This window comes from Petaurus breviceps, unplaced genomic scaffold (assembly GCF_028583685.1).
Source record: "Petaurus breviceps papuanus isolate PSGF00001 unplaced genomic scaffold, PetGlider_PUasm1.0 140, whole genome shotgun sequence".
In the NCBI taxonomy this organism is placed as follows: domain Eukaryota; kingdom Metazoa; phylum Chordata; class Mammalia; order Diprotodontia; family Petauridae; genus Petaurus; species Petaurus breviceps.
Genome location: NW_027185698.1, coordinates 39314638 through 39334061, shown reverse-complemented (window position 1 = coordinate 39334061; position 19424 = coordinate 39314638). Strand labels below are relative to the sequence as shown.

Below are 19424 nucleotides of genomic sequence, written 5' to 3'. Positions count from 1 at the left end.
ATAGATAGATAGATAGATAGATAGATAGATAGATAGATAGATAGATAGATAGATAGATAGATAGATAGATGGATACACGGATAGACAGATGGATGGATACACAGAGAGACACACAGATAGACAGACAGAAACATAGATACATAGATGGATGGATGGATAGACTGACTGACTGATATAATGTCACTATAACACAGTAGGGACAGGTAGATGGTACAAAAATAGAATGCCAGGCCTGGAATAAAGAAGACCTGAGTTCAAATCCAGTCTCAGACACTGACTAGGTGTGTGACCCTGGGCAAGTCACTTAATCATGTTTGCCTCACTTTTCTCATCTGTAAAATGAGATGGAGAAGGAAATGACAAACCATTCCAAACCACTCCTTGCCAAGAAAATCCCAAATAGGACACAAAGAGTAGGGCATGGCTGAAATGACTGAACAACAACAAATAACACAGTAGGTGCATAATAAATGTGGAATGAAAAAAATAAATGCTTCACTTTTAGAAAGTTTTTCATATATAGTATATGACATGTTTAGATATAGATATATAGCTCTCTCTATATATGTATATCTGTATGTAACTATGTGTATTTGTAAGGATAGATAGATGATAGATAGATAGATAGATAGATAGATAGATAGATAGATAGATAGATAGATAGATAGATAGATAGATCTTTGGGACTATGGTTCTCATTCTAGAATTTTCATTTTGTTTTTCACCTACCTTTGTATTTGTAGATTGCATGCCTGCAAGCAGGGAGAAGTCTCCGTGTACTAAGAGATATTAAGTATGCTTTTCCCAGATGTCCTGGATAGGCACTTGGAGCCTTAAGTAAGTATGGGGATATCACTCAAGTGGACCTAGTACCTTTGGGTAATGAGATTGAACAAAATCATCAAGGGATAGGAAGGCCAAGCATCTACCACAGAATTTTGTAATCAAAGAATTTCAGTTAGAAGGTATACCTCAGTGTTCATCTAGTCAACTAATAAATTAACAGGGACACCCCTCAATAACATACTCTAGAAGTCTTAAAGACCCCTAGGGAAGGGGAAGACATAGCCTCTTGAGGAAGACTATTCCACTATTGGTTAGCTCTAATAATTAAGAAGTTTTTTTCATGGGGTGGCTAGGTTATGCAATGAATAGAGCACCAGACCTGGAGTCAGGAGGACCTGAGTTCAAATCTCAGCCTCAGACACTTAACACTTGCTAGCCTTTTGACCTTGGGCAAGTTACTTAACCCCAATTGCCCTCCAAAAAGCAAAAAAAAAAGTTTTTTCATCATTTTTCATTAAAATGAAATCTGCATCTCTGAAACTAAATTAAAATTAAATTAAAATCTGCATTTCTGAACCTTCCACTTATTACTTTGAGTTCTGCCCTCTGGGGCCAGAACAAATCTAAATGGAACCCCTTGCCAGCCCTTCAGATACATGAAGAGAGCAATGATGTCCTTTGTAAGTCTTCCTTTCTCCACAATAAATTCAGAATGTCATTAGTTTTGTCCACCCATCCTCATAATTCAATTCAATCAATCAAGGAATTATTAAGTGCCTAATTTGTACAAGACACTCTACTGGATGCTAGTAATACAAAGCCAAAAAGGATAGAGTCCCTGACCTCAAGGAGCTTACAATTTGAAAAGGAGGGAATATAGCACACAGACAACTACAGTATACAATAGACTACAGGATGATTTAAGATAAAGTGAAGGAAGAGAGAATGCCTATAACCAGGGACGTCAGGGAAGGTTTCACTGCTAGGTGAGCCAAGCCTTGAAGCTTCCTTGAGAAGCAAAGATGAGAAGGAAGAACACAACAGGCATGGAGACAGCCTATGCTAGCACAAAAAGTCAGGAGATGGAGTTCAAAGTTCAGAGAAGAACCAACGGGCCATTGTGGCTGGAATGAAGTTTCTAAAGGGTAGCGGTGTGATATAAAGCTGCAAAGGAGTCAGGTCGTAGAGGGGCTTTATATGACGTGTCAAACCTTAGAGGTCAAGCTTTAGCCTAGAGACACTGGTAAATGTTTTTGAGTAGGGAGTGAGAGGATCAGACCTGTGCCTTAGGAAAATTATTTTGGAATTTGGACTGAAGAAAGAAGACACTGTAAACAGTGGTCCAAAAAGAGGTGACTGTTACAATAGTCCAAGAGAACGGTGTTAAGGGCATGAATTTTGGTGGTGACCAATGAGTGGGGAGAAACGAAAGTAAGGAAAAGCTGTTGTTGAGGTGGAACCAATAAGTCCTGGAAACCAGTTGGCTGGAGTGGGAAGGGGGAGATGAAGAGGAAGGAGGCATCAAGAATGACTCATGGTTACACAGCAGGATGACTAGAAAGATGCTAGAGTGTCCAAAAGAAACAAGGGAATTTAGAAGAAAAGTACTTTTAAGAGAAGACAGTGAGTCACATTTTGGACATGTTATATTTAGAGATATCCAGGAGGATATATCCAGCAAGAAGCAGATGATGATGGACCAGAGATTAGGAAATAGACTAGGCTGGCCATAAAATTTTGGAGTCATTATGCATAGAAATTATGAAAGCAAACAAGCTCATTAAAGAAGAAGATTTTGTTGTTGTTACATTGTTTTAGCCATGTCAGACACTTCATAACCCTATTTGGGGTTTTATTGGCTAAGATACTGCAGTGGTTTGCCATTTTCTTCTCCAGATCATTTGACAGATGAGGAAACTGAGGCAAACAGGGTTAAGTGACTTACCCAGGGTCACACAATTAGTAAGTGTCTGAGGTCAAATTTGAACTGTGAACAGGAATCTTCCTGATTCTAAGCCCAGTGCTCTCTAGCTGCCCTAAAGGAAGATGGTATATATGGGGGGGGGGGGGGAAGGAGAAGGGGGAGAATGTGGTGCAGAAAGCTTAGAACAAAACCCTGGGACACTTTTTTTAAAAGTTTGTTGAAATCAATTGGATTGAACATGTATACTGAATTACCTAAGAATTATGACAGCTTCCTCATCTGTAAATGATAATAACTTTTGCACGTTTCTAACAACAGGGTTATTATGAGGATGCTATAGAAATATGAGCTATTTTAATTATTGTTGAATAATTGCCTGGTATCTAGTAGGTGCTTAATCCATGACTATTGATTGATTGTTGATTGATCCATGGATGCAAAGTGAAAAGCAGTCAAGGGGAGGAATCTATTTCAACAAAGCTTTTGTTGACATTCAGGGAAATATCTGGGTCATATATTAACCATCTGCCTTGATGTTTTGTCAGGCTAGAAGCACAAGGAGCTTCTAAAAATGGGAAGGAATTTGTCAACACATATGTTTAAAGCATTTTCAGCTAACATTTTGCAAATACTCTCAACGTGTTGTAGCAGCAACTGCCCCACCCCTGACTATTTTTATGTGTCTTTAGGACTTGGGGCTTCTTCTTCTGTTCCTTACAGTGCTATAGAGGTGACCCCGGGTTGATAGGCTATGATAGCAGAGCCCAAATTCTGATGGGTTCTACCAGATTCAAAAGTCTTTGAGTCTGGCTGATAATGGACCATATATTTGTCATCCCAGGACCATGGCCTACTTCAGTACAGGGTCTCATCCTCATAAGGGTGGCTATGAAGGGATCGTTATTTTGACCACAATGATTCAGAAAGACTATCTATTAAGATGTAGAAGGCTCCTAGCCAGCATTAGTAGAGGGTATAGCCACACTGATGAAAAACATAGACCTTTACAATTTTGATATAATGATACTTAAAATGAATTATTAGCCACTTAATAAATATTTGGTGAAATTAGTTAAACTGAAGTGTAGAGGCGTTTCATGTTGCTCAGAGGACCTAGAATCAACTGATTTTTCCTCCCCGTGCCCATTGATTACATTAAAGATTATAAGGGGTGGGGAAGCTTCATGGCATAGTGGATAGAGAGCACTGAGTCTGGAGTAAAGAAGACCTGAGTTGAAATATGGCCTCAGACACTTACTAGTTGTGTGATCCTGGGCAAGTCACTTAACCCTGTTTGCCTCAGTTTCCTCATCTGTAAAATTAGCTGGAGAAGGGGATGGCAAACCACTCCAGTATCTTTGCCAAGAAAATCCCAAATGGGGTCATTTAGAGTCGGACATAGCTGAAAAACAGATTACATGGTTGTGTACAGATACTCCAAAAGAAGTTCTGATCGAACAACACCTGAGTGATTAAGTGGAGAGAGAGCTAGGCCTCCAAGTGAGGAAGACTGAAGTTCAAATTCAGCCTCAAATACTGACTAGTCACATGTTCCTGGCCAAGTCACTTAGCTTCTGTATGCCTCAGTTTTCTCATCTGTAAAATGGGGATAATAACATCACCTACTTCACAGAGCTGTTGTGAGGACTGAAAGAGGTAACATTTGTAGAGCACTCAGCACAGTGCCTGGCATTCAGAGGAGTGAGAGGGTGATTAGCTGTTGGCCCGTGGGAGGTTATTCTATGATCTTGGAAGCTCTTTTAAAAGCAGGACATGCGGGCATCTAGGTGGCGCAGTAAATAGAGAACCGGCCCTGGAGTCAGGCGGACTTGGGTTCAAATCCAGCCTCAGACACTTAACACAAAAAAAAACTAGCCATGTGACCTTGGGCAAGTCACTTAAACCCATTGCCCTCTAAAAATAAAAAAACAAAAACAAACAAAAAAAAACAAAAGCAGGACATGTTCTTTGGAATTGGGGCAGGAAACAGCTCTGGGTAGTGTGAACTCTAAGAGTCAAGAGGAGGGGCGGCCAGGTAGCACAGCGAGTAAGAGCACAGGCTCCAGTGTTGAGAAGACCTGGAGATCGAATCCCGGGCTCAGACACTTAGCACCCACCCAGAAACACCTGGCCGAGTAACCTTGAGCAAGTTACTTAACCCCAATTGCTTAAAAAAAAAAAAAAAGAGTCAAGAGGAAAGACAGCTATAAAAGAACACAGCCCTGGAGAGAGAATCATTCCTGAGGGAAGAGAGGGAGATGGAAGTCCTCCTCACCCAATTCCAACAGTCATTATATCTCGTAATGAAGCATCTAACCAGTGGAATTTACCACCCCAGACAGAGATCAAGCTTAGTGAGCTTACCTGAACAACCCATTTAGCTGAGACCAGCAGGAGCATCACAATTGTTGTAGTTCATTCATCATTTTCAAAGAGAACCAGTGACATCACAGATGCTGTCTTGAGTTCTGTGTGAATTGGATTTAAGGGCGAAACACGAAGAGAGTGGATCTCAGCAGTACTTTGCCCACATTTCCTACACACACATCTCCCATAAGTGTACATTGAAAGTTTGCCCACGGACAAATAGGGGCGGAGCCAAGATGGCGGAGTAGAAGCACGACCCTCCCGCGGCTCCGGCTTCCACCCTCCCCAATCCATGTAAAAAGGGGACTCTAAACAAACTTTGGAGCTGCAGAACCCACATAATGACACAGAGAAGCTAACCTCCCGCTGAGGACAGCCCGGCAGGAATCGGCCATCGCAACGCTCTGGGAGCCGAGCCCAGCACCACGCCGAGGCTTTATCCCCAGGGCGGGCCTGACCAGCCGCCAGCCAGAGGGACTCCAGATCAGCAGCAGCTGTGGCCGTTTCCAGATTTATCAATATATAGATGCGAAGGACAAGGTGAGAGGCCAGTGCAGTCTGGACTTTGGGACCCAGTAAGTGGGAGTGCGTGGCTTTTACCCCCGGGGCGACAAACCGCCGAGACACGGCACAGCCTGCCAGCACCACATGGCAGCTTCAGCTCCTGGCCTGCAGAGTGTAGGGGGACCAAGCACCAGTCTGAGGGGTAATCGCTCTTGCTATAACCTGCTTGGATCTGGATTGCAGTCTAGGGTGGAGGTCCTGGGGTGTGTGTCCAGCTTGCCAGAGCATGTGGAGACCTCAGAGAGGGCACCCATCTAATACCTCTGGCAGCTGAGAAAACCCCAGCGTTTGGGACAAAAACTCCCCTGTCTGGTGGCAGAGTCCTACTGTGGCAAAAAGCCCAAAAGTCAAATCATTGAGTGGCAAAATGAGCAGGCAAAGGAAACAAAGCAGACAGAAGATCCCAACATTACACTCCTATTTTGGGGATAAGAAGGAGCAAGGCATGGAACAGGAGGAAATCAGTGAAGTCAGAACTCCTGCACCAAAAGCTTCAAAGGAAAATAAAAGCTGGTTACAGGCCATAGAGGACCTTAAGAAGCAGATAAGAGAAGTGGAGGAAAAATTGGGAAGAGAAATGAGAACAATGCAAGAAAATTATGAAATGAGAGTCAACAGCCTGACCGAAGAAAATAATACCTTAAAAAACAGACTGATTCAAATGGCAAAGGAGGCTCAAAAAGGCAATGAGGAGAAGAATGCCTTAAAAAGTCAAATTTGCCAGATGGAAAAAGAATCTCAAAAGCTCACTGAGGAGAATCATTGCTTCAGAATTAGATTGGAGCAAATGGAAGCTAATGACTTTATGAGAAATCAAGATGCTGTTAAACAGATCCAAACAAATGAAAGAATAGAAGGCAATGTGAAATATCTCATGGGAAAAACCACTGACCTGGAAAATAGATCCAGGAGAGATAATTTAAAAATTATTGGACTGCCTGAGAGCCATGACCAAAGTAAGAGCCTGGAAAGCATCCTCCAGGAAGTTCTCAAAGAAAACTGCCCTGATGTTTTAGAACAAGAGGGCAAAATAGAGGTTGAAAGAATCCACCGATCACCTCCTGAAAAAGATCCCAAAAAGAAAACTCCTAGGAATATTAATTATAGCCAGGTTCCAGAATTCCCAGATTAAGGAGAGAATATTACAAGCAGCCAGGAAGAAACAATTTGAATATTGTGGAAACACAATCAGGATAACCCAGGATCTGGCAGCGTCTACACTGAGGGATCGAAGGGCCTGGAATGTGATATTCCAGAGGTCAAGGGAGCTGGGATTAAAACCAAGAGTCACCTACCCAGCAAAACTGAGTATCATGTTTCAGGGGAAAATATGGTCATTCAGTGGAATACAGGACTTTCAAGCATTCTTGCTGAAAAAAACCAGAGTTGAATAGAAAATTTGACATTCAGATACAAGAAGCAAGAGAAGCATGAGAAGGTAAACAGGGAAAAGAAATCATAAGGAACTTATCAAAGTTGAACTATTTTTTTTTTAAAGCAATTGGGGTTGAGTGGCTTGCTCGGGGTTACACGGCCAGTTGTTGTTTCTGGGTGTGGTGCTGAGTGTCTGGGCCCGGATTTGATCTGGGTCGTCCCGGCACTGGGGCTGGTGCTCTTGCTTGCTGAGCCACCTTGCCAAAGTTGAACTATTAACATTCCTACATGGAAAAACAATAATTGTAACTTATGAAACTTTTCTCAGTAGTTGAAGGGATTAGAAATATATATGTCTTTATATGAGGGTATGCGGGCATATGAATACATATGTGAATGTGTGTATATATGTTTACAGGTATACATACATAGAGGGCACGGGACCAATTTAACAGGAAGGGATGATACTTAAAAGGTGAAATTAAGAGGTGAGAGGAATATAATGAGAGGAGTTGGGGAGAGACAGAGTGGGGCAACTATCTCATACAGAAGAGGCAAGGGAAAATAGTTACAATGAAGGGGAAGAATAGGAAGACAAAAGGGAATGGGTCAAACTTATTCCTATTGAATCTGGCTTGAGGAGGGAGGGAAATACACACTAAATAGGGGATCTCACCCTCCAGGAGAATAGGGGGGGAAGGGGATGTGAGGGGAATGATGGAAGGGAGGGCAGGCTGGGGGGGAGGGAAGTTGGAAGCACCCATTTTTGAAAAGGGACAGGATCAAAGTAGAGAATAGAACAAGTGGGAGGTGGGATAGGAGGGAGGGAAATATAGTCAGTCTTTTACAATACATCTACTATGTTATTGTTTTGCATTAGCCGCACATGTACAACCTATACTGAACTGCTTGTCTCCCCAGTGGGAGTGGGTGGCAGGGGGGGAAGGGAATGAATCTGGAATTGAAAGTTTTAAAATCAAATATTCAAATATATGTATATATATAAAAAATTAAATTCTATAAAAAATAAAGATATTTTGAGGTGGCAAAGAATACTAGCAAGATGAGAATGTAAAAAAAAAAAAAAAGAAAGAAAGTTTGCCCACTCTTCTCACTGACACTAAGAATATTTGTAAATGTGGCAGCCTGTGTTTGGGGTGAGGGTAGCAGAGTTGCTACTACTGTTCATGTTATGTAATTTCAGTAAATACTTTTGCTTAGAGACAAGTGAATGAGTCCTGGAGTGGAGTCATCATACAATCGTACAATCTATCAGTGGAGGGTTGTGACCTAGAGAATTCTAGGTGTGTGGATACTTGGGATACCTTAAAACCCCAGCAATCATCCCTCTGGGAATAAACTGGGAGGCTAGCCCAGAAATCATGCTATATATAATGCTATAATATAAAAAGATGCTACAATATAAAAATAAGTTTATCTACCATAAGGACTTTTTCCAGCTCTAACATTCTGTTGTCTATGATAAATGCCATAGCATGTATAAGTCTATTGATGTTCTATCACCTAAAATTGATTACCTAAAATGAATAAGGGATGGATAGGGCAGCTTGTCAGCATAATGAATAGAAAGCCGCCCTGGAGTTAAAGATCTCAGTTCAATCTGGTTTCTATTAGTTCTGTGACCTAAACGAATGAAGATAGAGGTGTAATGAATGTAGAATATTAATAGATTTAGAATAGAGAACCTGGGATCAAATCTAGGCCCTAATGCTTACTACCTGTGTGACCTTGGGAAGAGACACCTTCTCTGGGCTTTTGCTTCCATGTCTATAAAATGAAGGGGTTAAACTAAATAGAGGTTCTTAATCATTTTTTTTGTGTCATGCGTCCTGTTGGTAAGTCTGGTGAAAACTATGAGCTGCTCAGAATGTTTTTAAATACATAAAATAAAATGCTTAGGATTCCAAAGGAAGCCAATTATACTGAGATACAGTTATCAATTTTTAAATAAGTTTATGGACTCCTGAGCAAGATCATTATCTAAGGACCCTTCCAGCCCCTAGACCTCAAAGCTATAATCTTACGTATAACAATATTCTTCCTAGCTAAGATTTTGCCTCAATTGTTAGGGTAGAGAGTCAGGAAAGAGATTGGAAAGGAAGCTCTGGCTTCCATGCTGAGGGTCCACCTTCCCCCTGTCCATGGCTCCCATGTAAATTCTCAGTATTTAATGACTGATTCTACCCTTGAGCTCATTCTATCCATTATACTGCAGCTGGTCAAGGAGGAACAAAACACTGGAGCAGCCTGACTGAGTTAGTGACAACAACAAAGAATTTAAAAATAAAATACTTTTCTTAGACAGGAGAGTACAAAAGGAAACTAAGACATGAAATCCGTCTGTATGCCTGGAGCACAGCAGCTTTCAAAATGCCTGATATTAATAGGATGCCATAGGACCTCAGCAGCAATGGGCCCTTGAGGCCAAGATCTCATTTTACAGAGGGGGAAACTGAGCCCCAGAGATACACAGGGACTTGCTCAAGGTCACACACCAGTAGAACTGGAACAAGAACCCAGGATTTTTGCTGTGGCTAAATATTCTTTCTATTGGGCCACACTGCCTCCTTTATTCAACCAGTTAGCCAAGGTCATAGGTTTTATACCAGGTGTGTGTGTGTGTGTGTGTGTATACAAATGAAGGAATGATTCCCTGGGGATGGATCTAAAAGGGCTGATGGCCATGACACTTTGCTAGGAAGATGGCCACAGAGTGGGGGCTTTGAAGTCCAGAGATGAAAGCCATGAAAGCAGGGAGAGGGGAGGAGCAGTTTGTCACAGACAGAAGTATGAGCAATCCCATAATTGTTCCACCTGAAGCATGAAAGGGGTGAGCTTCAGGTCTACTTGTTTAGTTAGACCCAAATGGCCAGGGAGCAGAAAATCAAAGACACATAGAGCAGAAGTTCTAATGGCAACCATCCATCAGTCTGCAGGCATTCAGGATCCAGTTGGATGAGAGGGCTATGGCAGCTGGGAAGCTTACCACCAATGGCCTCATCAGGAGGGGTTAGGGCCAAGGGTGGAGGGAGTCAGGGAGAAGGAGGGTTGATCCAATTCAACTGTTAAAGTTCAGAAAGGGCCTTAGAAAATCATAGGATCATGGGGATCTGTTATTTCTATTCTTTCTATCTCCAGGTTAAGATTTCTTTCCTTTTAACACTAAAGAAACACTTTCATTTTATAGATGAAATAAAGGCAACACCATCCAAAGAAAAGCATGCTAAACCTGGAGGGTTATCAGATCTGAGTTTGAATCCCGTCTCTGTCAATTACTACCTATGTAACCTTGGGAAAATCATCTAACTTCTCCTGGACCTGTTTCTTCATTTGTAAAATTAAAGGATTGTATCAGAGGCCCCCAAAGTGGGTGATATTTCCCCCTGAGGGGCACTGGAATGATCCAGGGTGGTGGGAGAGGAGGGGTGAGGGTGTGGAAGGGGCAGTAGTAGCCTCAAGTACAACTGGGGGGCATTGAATAAAAATAAGGGGGTAGTGGAAGCATAAGGAAAAAAGATAAGGAAATGTAAAATAAAATATATTATTTTAATATAATAAAAAGAAGAAACTTTTGAAAAAACATTCACACATGTTTTATCTATTGTGTAACTGAGTCAAACACATGGTGATTACATTATTTTCCAAATAAACATACAAAGGGCAAGTTATAAGGGGCGGCTAGGTGGCACAGTGAGTAGAGCACCGGCCCTGGAGTCAGGAAGACCTGAGTTCAAATCCGGGCTCAGACACTTAACACAAAAACTAGCCATGTGACCGTGGGCAAGTCATTTAACCCCAATTGCTCTCCAAAAGAAAGCAAAAAAAAAAAAAAAGAATTTAAGTTATTACCAATCAGTAGTCAAGTCCACTCACAGGTTTTAACAAGCAAGTGTTGGCAGATGAACATGTCAGGAAGTCCAGTATGCATTGGCAGGAATATGTATGTATAATGACTTGTTTACAATATAATACGATGTGATTACATGATGCAATATTGCATCATCAAAATTTCAATGCAGGAAGAAAACCACAAATTTACCATGAATTATTAAATTTAAGATGCATCATTTTAAAAATATATGCATTTTATATTTTTTTTGAATGGTGCAAATTCAATAAAACCATTAAAGGGTTAAAGTAGATTTCCAGGGATGGACACTGAGTAACTTTTTTTGAAAAAGGGTGTGGTAGGCCTAATAAGTTTGGAAGGTCTGGTCTAAATAGCGTTTACAATCCCTTCCAGCCCTAGATCTGTGATCCCATTGGATACCATAGTTCTCATAATACCCAAATAAGAGAAGTGTCTTCCAGAAGTCATGAGTCATGAAGCTAATCTGCAGAGATTCTGAGGTGCACAGATAAGGACACAAAAATAAGAGAAATTAAGGTTAGCAAAGTCTCGGTGAGACAATATGTTGACCATACATTAGGATTTCCCAATAAGGAGGGGGTGGTCATGGTGGGATATAGCCTGAGGCCTAGCTGAACACTCAGAGGATTCCAAACTTGAAGTTGCTTCAAAAATGATCTAGTCTGGCCTCTACTGAGCAGAAATCCCTCCAGCAACATCCCTGGCAAGTGGACATTCAGTTTCTACTTGAATACTTCCAGGGAAAATGACCTCACTACCTTATACAGGGTTGCTCATTCCTGTTTTGGACTACTTTGATGTGCAAAATCAGGAAAGATGCCTAACTTTCTGGGATAGTTCAGGGGTTGTACTGCCTGAAGTTACATAGAAGCTATAGGCAAAATGGCCCAGTGTAAGTGCTACCCAGCCCTGTTATGTGTTGAATGTTTTGGTTTGTTACACATAGGCTATGTTTCATTAGCAAAGAGAACTAGGGCGATTATCTTCTTTTAGAAACCTCAACTTACCTAGAAAATCTTAAGTCACTAGGAAAACAGCATTCCAGTATTCTGGTTAATTAGCACTTTTTAAAAATGTTTGGTGGTGGTGATTAAATTCTGTCCCACTCCATTTAACCAGAATTTTTTTTTTTTTGGTATCTTCTGTGTGTGGTTGAGCTGTGGGGCTCAACAGATTAATTTGTTTCCTTGAAATAAAAGTCCTTTTTGTTGTTGGTACTGTCCATTGCATATGCTGCATGAATTCTCACCTCTGCCTTTTTGTTCCTGCAGTGACTCATTCCTAGAATACTTTCTTCTCTCTTTTCTTCCTAAGTGATCACAGTCTAGAAGGTCTTACAAAGGATTGAGTACATACAAGGTGTTCCCATCAGCCCTGGGGAGAGAGTATGACCCCAGAGCTTTCTCATGACCCTGAAAATAATAAGGAAAGTCAGGAGAGGGGATTTTAAAAGGAACTGAGTTTGAATGGGAAGGTTGGGGAAATAGTGCCTTCATCATTCAAGCCCACGAATTATCCCTCTCCATATGCCTTGGTAGGACTATAATAACCTGTCACATTCCATAGGGGAAATTCCCTTCATACTAGCCCAAAGTATAGTACAGTTCACCGAGGCAAAAAAGGATAAACTAATGAAAAAGATCACAAACCTGACATGGAGAAGTAATATAGTCATTTATCCTGACATCTAATGGAGTTTTCTTTCTTTCTGCTAAGTTTCATAACGTTAAGGACTATCCATGACTCATTCATTTTTGCATCTCTCCTAATCCATAGCACAGTGATTAGAACACTGGCAGAGTGTTAATTATTTGCTGAACTGAACTTTCATGCTCAGAGAGGAATACTCAGTCTAAAGCAATGGTCCTTAACATTTTTGGGTCCTGAATCTCTTCCATAATCTGGTAAAGCCCATGAATCCCTTCTCAGAATTGTGTTTTAAATGCATAAAATAAAATATATAGAATTACAAGATACACCAAATATATCAAAATGCAATTAGAAAAAAAATTAAGTTTTTTTTTATTTTATTCAAGACCCTTTTTTCTAAAATAATGAATCCCAAATGTTGGAATTTTCAGCATTAGGCACCTGCACAATATTCACACCACGTAAAGGTATTGATCCTCTCTGACCACATTCCGAACTTTCATCTGCCTCACCATCACATATGTTTTTTACGTAAAATGCACATGTTCTCATTGAGGCTACGATAGCCTTTTTATGTTCTCAAAGGTGAACAGACATTGTAAGATGAGTCAGGGACCTTAGAACTCAGTGGCAAAGAAGAAAGGGACCTTAAACCATAGATGTTAGAAACTGAAAAGACCATAACACAAAATGTTAAAGACACATGCCACCCTACAACACAGAATGTTAAAGCAGGAAGAAACCCTAGAATATGAGACATTAGAGCTAGAAGGGTTCTTAGAACAGGATATTGATCAGAATGTCACCTGGTTCTTCTTTGTGTCATGGAACTCTGGCAGTCTGGTGAAGCTGATGGTGCCCTCTCAGAATCACATTTTTAAATACATAAAACAAAATAGATAGAATTACAAAGGGAACTATTCATAGGGATACATATGTATATATTTGTATGTGTACACACATGTGTATATATATACACTGATAATAATTTAATATCAATTTAATAACCTCAATAAGGTCCAGGGCCTGAACCAATCAACCAGAAGAAAAGCTTGGACCTAACAGCTTCTTTGTTCTCTGAGTAAACTTAGAGAATACCTCTTCCTATGTCAACAAAGCCAGATGGGGCTGACTTTATGGTCATTAAGGATTAGATCCTTAACCCGAGGTACTAACTTGAGTAATGGAACTTTTTCTTATCTTAATATGTTTTGGACATATACTATGTTATGACGTGTTAATGGTAAAAAGATATCCTGAGTCGTAATTTCAATTGACACTTTGTCAACTTTCTTATTTTATTGTATTACCACCTACCCAGTTAAGATAATTCCTTTCTCATGTAATGATTAAACATTTACGGAGATCATAAATTTGAGTGACACAGCCACCCTGAATTGGGATAGTCCTAAAATGTATTTAAGCTTTCTCATTCTTTTGTTCATGAGTCAGAACTTAGGTTCTGGCTCTGTGCAGCATGTATCTGCTAACTTTAAGGGAATAAATGATATGAATGTATATCACCTAGTCTATTTGTCTCCTTTAACCTAACTTTTGGGTTGACAACATATATGTGTGTGCATGTATGCATGCATGCATTGTGTATATGTATGTGTATATATGTGTAGGCATATATATATATATATATGTACATACACACATTTTAAACCCAAGTTTCCTGACCTTAATTTATTAAGCAATAGATTCTAATCCAACATTCCTTTTTTGTACAGGAGGGTATAGGACCAGAATAAAGATGCCAAATCACACAGTAAGATAGTAGCAGAGGCCTATTCTGTTTTCCATTTAGTCATGGCTTTATACCTTTAACCTTCCTAAGAAGAGAACAAGAGGAATTTGGAGCCCAATGAAAGTCACATGCCCCTTGCAAGGCTATGCATGCTTTCTGTACACCAAGCTGACTCACAGGTATGAAAGGCCTTGAAGACAAAATGGGCTTGGAAGTCATGAAAGATGAAAAGATGATTATTCTTACTTGAAGGGTCTTCCACAGAGCCTGGGGCTCTGAATCTGTAAGCTGGTGCACAGTCTGAGGCTACTTGTATTTAAAAATTAATGGTGTTTCTGGCAGTATTCGAATCAAATGGAAAGTAAACAAAGAAAGATCCTCTAGGGTTTAAGAGAAAAGGAGACATGGCCTGAAGCCTGCTCCAAGAAGGGGAATGGGCTGGAGCTCATGACCATTGACCCCACCAGTCCTCAGATTCCCTGCTGATGGAGAACGGGGTGTGAGGAGTGAGGATGCCAAGGGATGTCAACAGGTCTTCACTGATCACTTTCTGTTAGTCGACGTTCACAAAGTGTTTTCTGTTGTGAGAGTCTAATTATTCATGTCAAGCGCTCTACAAAATGGTCCTTCCCCCTCCACACACTCACAACCAAACGTATAGGTTATTCCTCTAATAAAAATAACAACGGCAACAACAGCAATAACTTATTTATTTAATTAAAAGTTTACTGACTGCTTTCCTCACAGGCCCTCTGTGAGGTAGTCAGTTTAAATATTCTCAGTCCCATTTTATAGCTGAGGAAACTGAGGCTCACAGAGGTAAGATGACAAGTCAAAGTTTACATATAGGTAGCAAGTGGGGCAGCTGGAACTCAAAAGGCAGGTGGTAGCACAGTGATAGGGTGCTGGGCCTACAGTCAGGAAATCCCCAAATCAGGCCTCAGACACTTACTAGCTGTGTGACCCTGGGCAAGTCAATTAACCTCTGTTTGCCTTGGTTTCCTCAACTATAAAATGAGGTTAATAATAGTACCTATCTTGCAGGGTTGTTGAGAGCTTCAAATGAGATAATATTTGTAAAAAAAAATAAATATTTGTAATTTGCTTAGTATAGTACCTTAATAAAGTAGGGTTTGGGTTAATAATAAATGCTTTTTCACTCCCCTCCCTCAAACCCAGATCTCCTCCTAGTTCAGTAACTAGAAGTGAGATTGACTACAACCAGAATGGTCATTTTCACTTACTCATTCATTCTCTATTTCCACAGAAGTACTTTCCTTATCCTTTGCCCCTACCTGCTAATGTTTTCCTCTTCTATTCTATTAATCTATTAATCATCTTCTATTCATCTCCTCAAATAAAATGTAAATCCCTTGAGGAAAGGAATTATTTCATTTTGGGATTTGTATTCCCATGACTAACACAATGCATGAAAGATATCTGTTTATTGATTGATCGTTTGATTCCCTAGTGAGATAGTACAAGTATTCTTATTATCATCTCCCACATAAGAATAAGATAAGAAAACAGAGACTCAGAGAAGGAAATGGATCAGTTCATCAGAAAGCATTTATTAAAGGCCTACTATGTGCAATACCCAATGAGAGAGTGCAAGTATTATTATTTCCATTATACAGATAATTTGGACTTATAGATCAATTAATAAATATTTATTAACTATTTCCTATGTTCTAGGCACTATGCTAGATGCTGGTAATAAAAGAACAAAAATGAGACAGCTTCTGCCCTCAAGGAGCTTATATTCTATTGGATCCACCAAAGTGTCTGTAATATTGATAATAAATATCCCTCCCATATGTAAAGTGATTTCCTATCCATGGCCTTATTTCCTCGTGGAAACATCCCTAGGAGGAGACAGGAGATGTTAAGTATAAGTACATCATAGCCACAGAATCTCAAAGTAGGAGAGGATATCAGAAGCCATCTTGCCCAAATAATCTTTGCACGGAAACCCTCTCTACAAAATACCAAACAAGTGGCCCCTCAATCTTTGGCTGAAGAATTCCAGTGAGGGGAAACCCACTAGTTGCTGATAGAATACATTCCATTTTTTGACATCACCAACTATTAGGAAGCTTTCTCTTATATCCACTCTGAATTCACCTTTTTACACCTTCCACCTATTGCCTTTGTTCCCTGGATCCAAGGAGAACAGAGAACAAGCTTAATCCCTCTTCCACATGACAGTCCTTCAAATATTTGAAAACAGTCGTTATGTCCCAATGAGTCTTCTCAAGGCTAAACATCCCCATTTACTCCAGGAGTGGAGTATATTAAGTTTTGTAAAGTTTGGATTCAGTCAAAGAGCTGCATTTGAGGATCTAGAGGGCCATATGTGGTCTCAAGTTCTGTGACGTTTGAATTCAGTTGTAGGACCATACTAGAGGACCTAAAGGGCCACATGTGACCTCAAGGCTAAAGGTTCCCTACCCGTAAAACCATTTCTCAAATGGCAGGTAGTCAAGGCTCTTTATCATCCTGGTGTCCTTTCTTTAAAGACTCTCTAACTTATCAATATATTTCTCAAAATATGATGCCTAGAAACTGAGCACAATATTATAAATGTAGCCTGGCTAGGACATTACCCTCCTCCCCCCAATCCTGGACACTATGCCTTTTTCAATAAAGCAACTAACATCTAACATGAAGGTCTACAAAATGCTTCCTAGAATATAATCATGGGGAGGTAGGGAGTGAAAGTATCATCAGTATCATATCAACCCATTTTACAGATGAAGAAACTAAGAAGTAGTTACTTGCCTAAAGTCTTATGTAGTAAACAGCAGAGCCAGGACCCCAACCCAGAGGGGATAACTCCCACCATAGAACTCTCCTCACTGCAGCATTTTATCCTTTTTGCAGGAAAACCCTCATTCCCTGAGCCCTTCTCTTTTTTAGGTCAAATTATTGTCCAGCGGCAAAATGCAAATATCCTATGACTATGAAAGTGGTTAAGAGCAAATTTCAACTGTGTCCCAGACCTTCTGAGGACTCTTGGTGGGCTAAAGACACTGCATAAAACCCACGGTGGGAGAGAGGATGTGTTCCAAATGGGATTACATCTGGCAATCGTGTTTTCTCCCTTTTTGGCTTGGGAACACCCATAAAGAAATGCCCAGCTCAATCCTCTCTTTGTTCAAGAGTCAATATTTTCCCAAGTATTTAAGGGGTTGGCTGACTCTGCTGGTGCTGATCACATGGGGGAAAGTTGGCGGGTACTCTGGTCTCTCAAGTTGCAAGGCAAAAGGGCTCAATGAATTAAAGAATTAAGGTATCTCTGAGGTAGAAGGGACTTCAGAGATTATCTAGTTCTTCCATCTCATTTTACAGATTAGGTAACCAAGGGACAAGGAACAGAAATGACTCCCCCACAGCAAGTTGCTGGCAGAGTATATTGTTTTATTAAATGGCTAGTCACAACTGCTAAGGCAAATTCTCTCTCTCAGCAAATCCCCTGTTAGGTAGGGAGGAAGCTTCTAATATTAACTCTACCTCTTTGGGGACACCTGGCATGAAGTCTGTAACGGAAAGAGCATTGGAGGAAAAGCGTTTATTATCACAATCAAAGAAGTAGGGCAGCTGAGCTGTGGGGGCAGGAAAACGGCAGTTGCTGCCAATAATCTTAAAAAGAGCCCCGATTCTGTTCTATTCTAAAGCTGCCTGCCGGTAGCAGATAAAAACAGAGGGAACCAGAACCCCTGGACTTGTGTTTGGTTATGGGCTAATGCATTACACTATAGTTTAGAGATGTTTGGGAAGGAGGGAATAAGAGAGATAGGTGTGACATCTTCACAAGAGCTTGTGTGTCTCAGTATGGTCCAGTGTTCCTGAGCATCTTTCCTTCAGTGTTTCCATGTCTGGAGAATATTGTGTGTCAGGCTTTACTATGAGCCGTCTGGGGTCTACGTCACAGAGAATGCCGCAGGACATGGCCACGATGACTGTATCACAAGGTCAGCAGTAGCTACATCCTGGACAACAACTTCTGAACCTTTTCCTAATTTATTCCTCAAAGTTTACCCATGTTGGAGCTGACAGGAGCCTGGCTACTATCGTGGAATCTTTAACCTGAAGAGGCCAGTTTTCGGCAATGTATTATATATAGTCCACGGTCCAAATAAAGTCAACATCAAGACTGAAACCTTCTTCAAAGGCTATTCAAAATTCAGTGCAGTCAAGGTTAAAGTCAAGTAATTATACTAAATGATTTCTCTAATACTCCAAATCCCAGGATCTTGTGACTTTGATGTGTCATTTCACATCTGAAACAGAGATCTGTTTCATTAATTTCTATGTTGATGTAAAGCAGCATTTCCCTAAGAGTAGCCATTGTATCCTGTATTTATTTCAGTTGCATTTTCCAAGCTTCCCAAGTTGGCCAAAGAAGAAAATTCCTACCAAAAAACACATATGCAGTATTTGGTTATATTCCCTTACAGCATATACTCTCCAAAGAATACAGAGCATGGCCACATTTGATGAGAATCACAGACTCACGGGTCATTTAAGGAAGTTCTAAAAATGTGAACTGATTGGCAAAGATTAATGACAGCATAACAGATTTAGATTAGCTTTGCTTAAAATACCACCCCACAAGAGAAACTACAGTGGACTTTTCTCCTGAATCTGGACCCATCACCGGTTCACTCACCTGTCTCTCCTGTGCTGGGGAGGGGCAGTAGGAAACTGGAGACCCTTTGCATTTCTGAAGTTCTAAAACTCTTAACAGTTCACGGATTCAGATCCCTTCCCGCCTGATGCTCTGTGCTCTATATTTTAAGCTTTCCTCCAGCTCTAACATTCTACATGCTATGTCCTAAGATCTCCTCTGGCTGAAATATTCTATAAGTCTGTAATTCTAAAGACAGATGAGAGGAGGAAGTGAGCAAAGGAAATGAGGTGAGAGGGAGTTGCGGAAGGACTAAAAGTAAAGCCATCTGGGGAAGGAATCCAGAAGCCTTTCTTCTCACCTCATCCAAGCTGTGACCCAACATTGATGTGACCCTACAGGAAGACCTCCTTTCCCTTCAAACTCCTACTCCTTCCATATTTCAGGAAGTAAGTACACAGGCAGGGGCCCTCAGGAAAATGCCTTT

At 40.6% G+C, this 19424-nt stretch overlaps 1 long non-coding RNA gene across 1 annotated transcript in view; it reads right to left on the bottom strand.

Moving 5' to 3' along the window:
- LOC138150671 (uncharacterized) overlaps positions 1-19152 on the bottom strand; it is a 106750-nt gene extending 87598 nt beyond the window's left edge. The window contains exon 1 of the long non-coding RNA XR_011165624.1: positions 18980-19152. This is a non-coding gene — a long non-coding RNA (uncharacterized lncRNA). The remainder of the gene's footprint in view (positions 1-18979) is intronic.
- Positions 19153-19424: the final 272 nt, after the last annotated feature.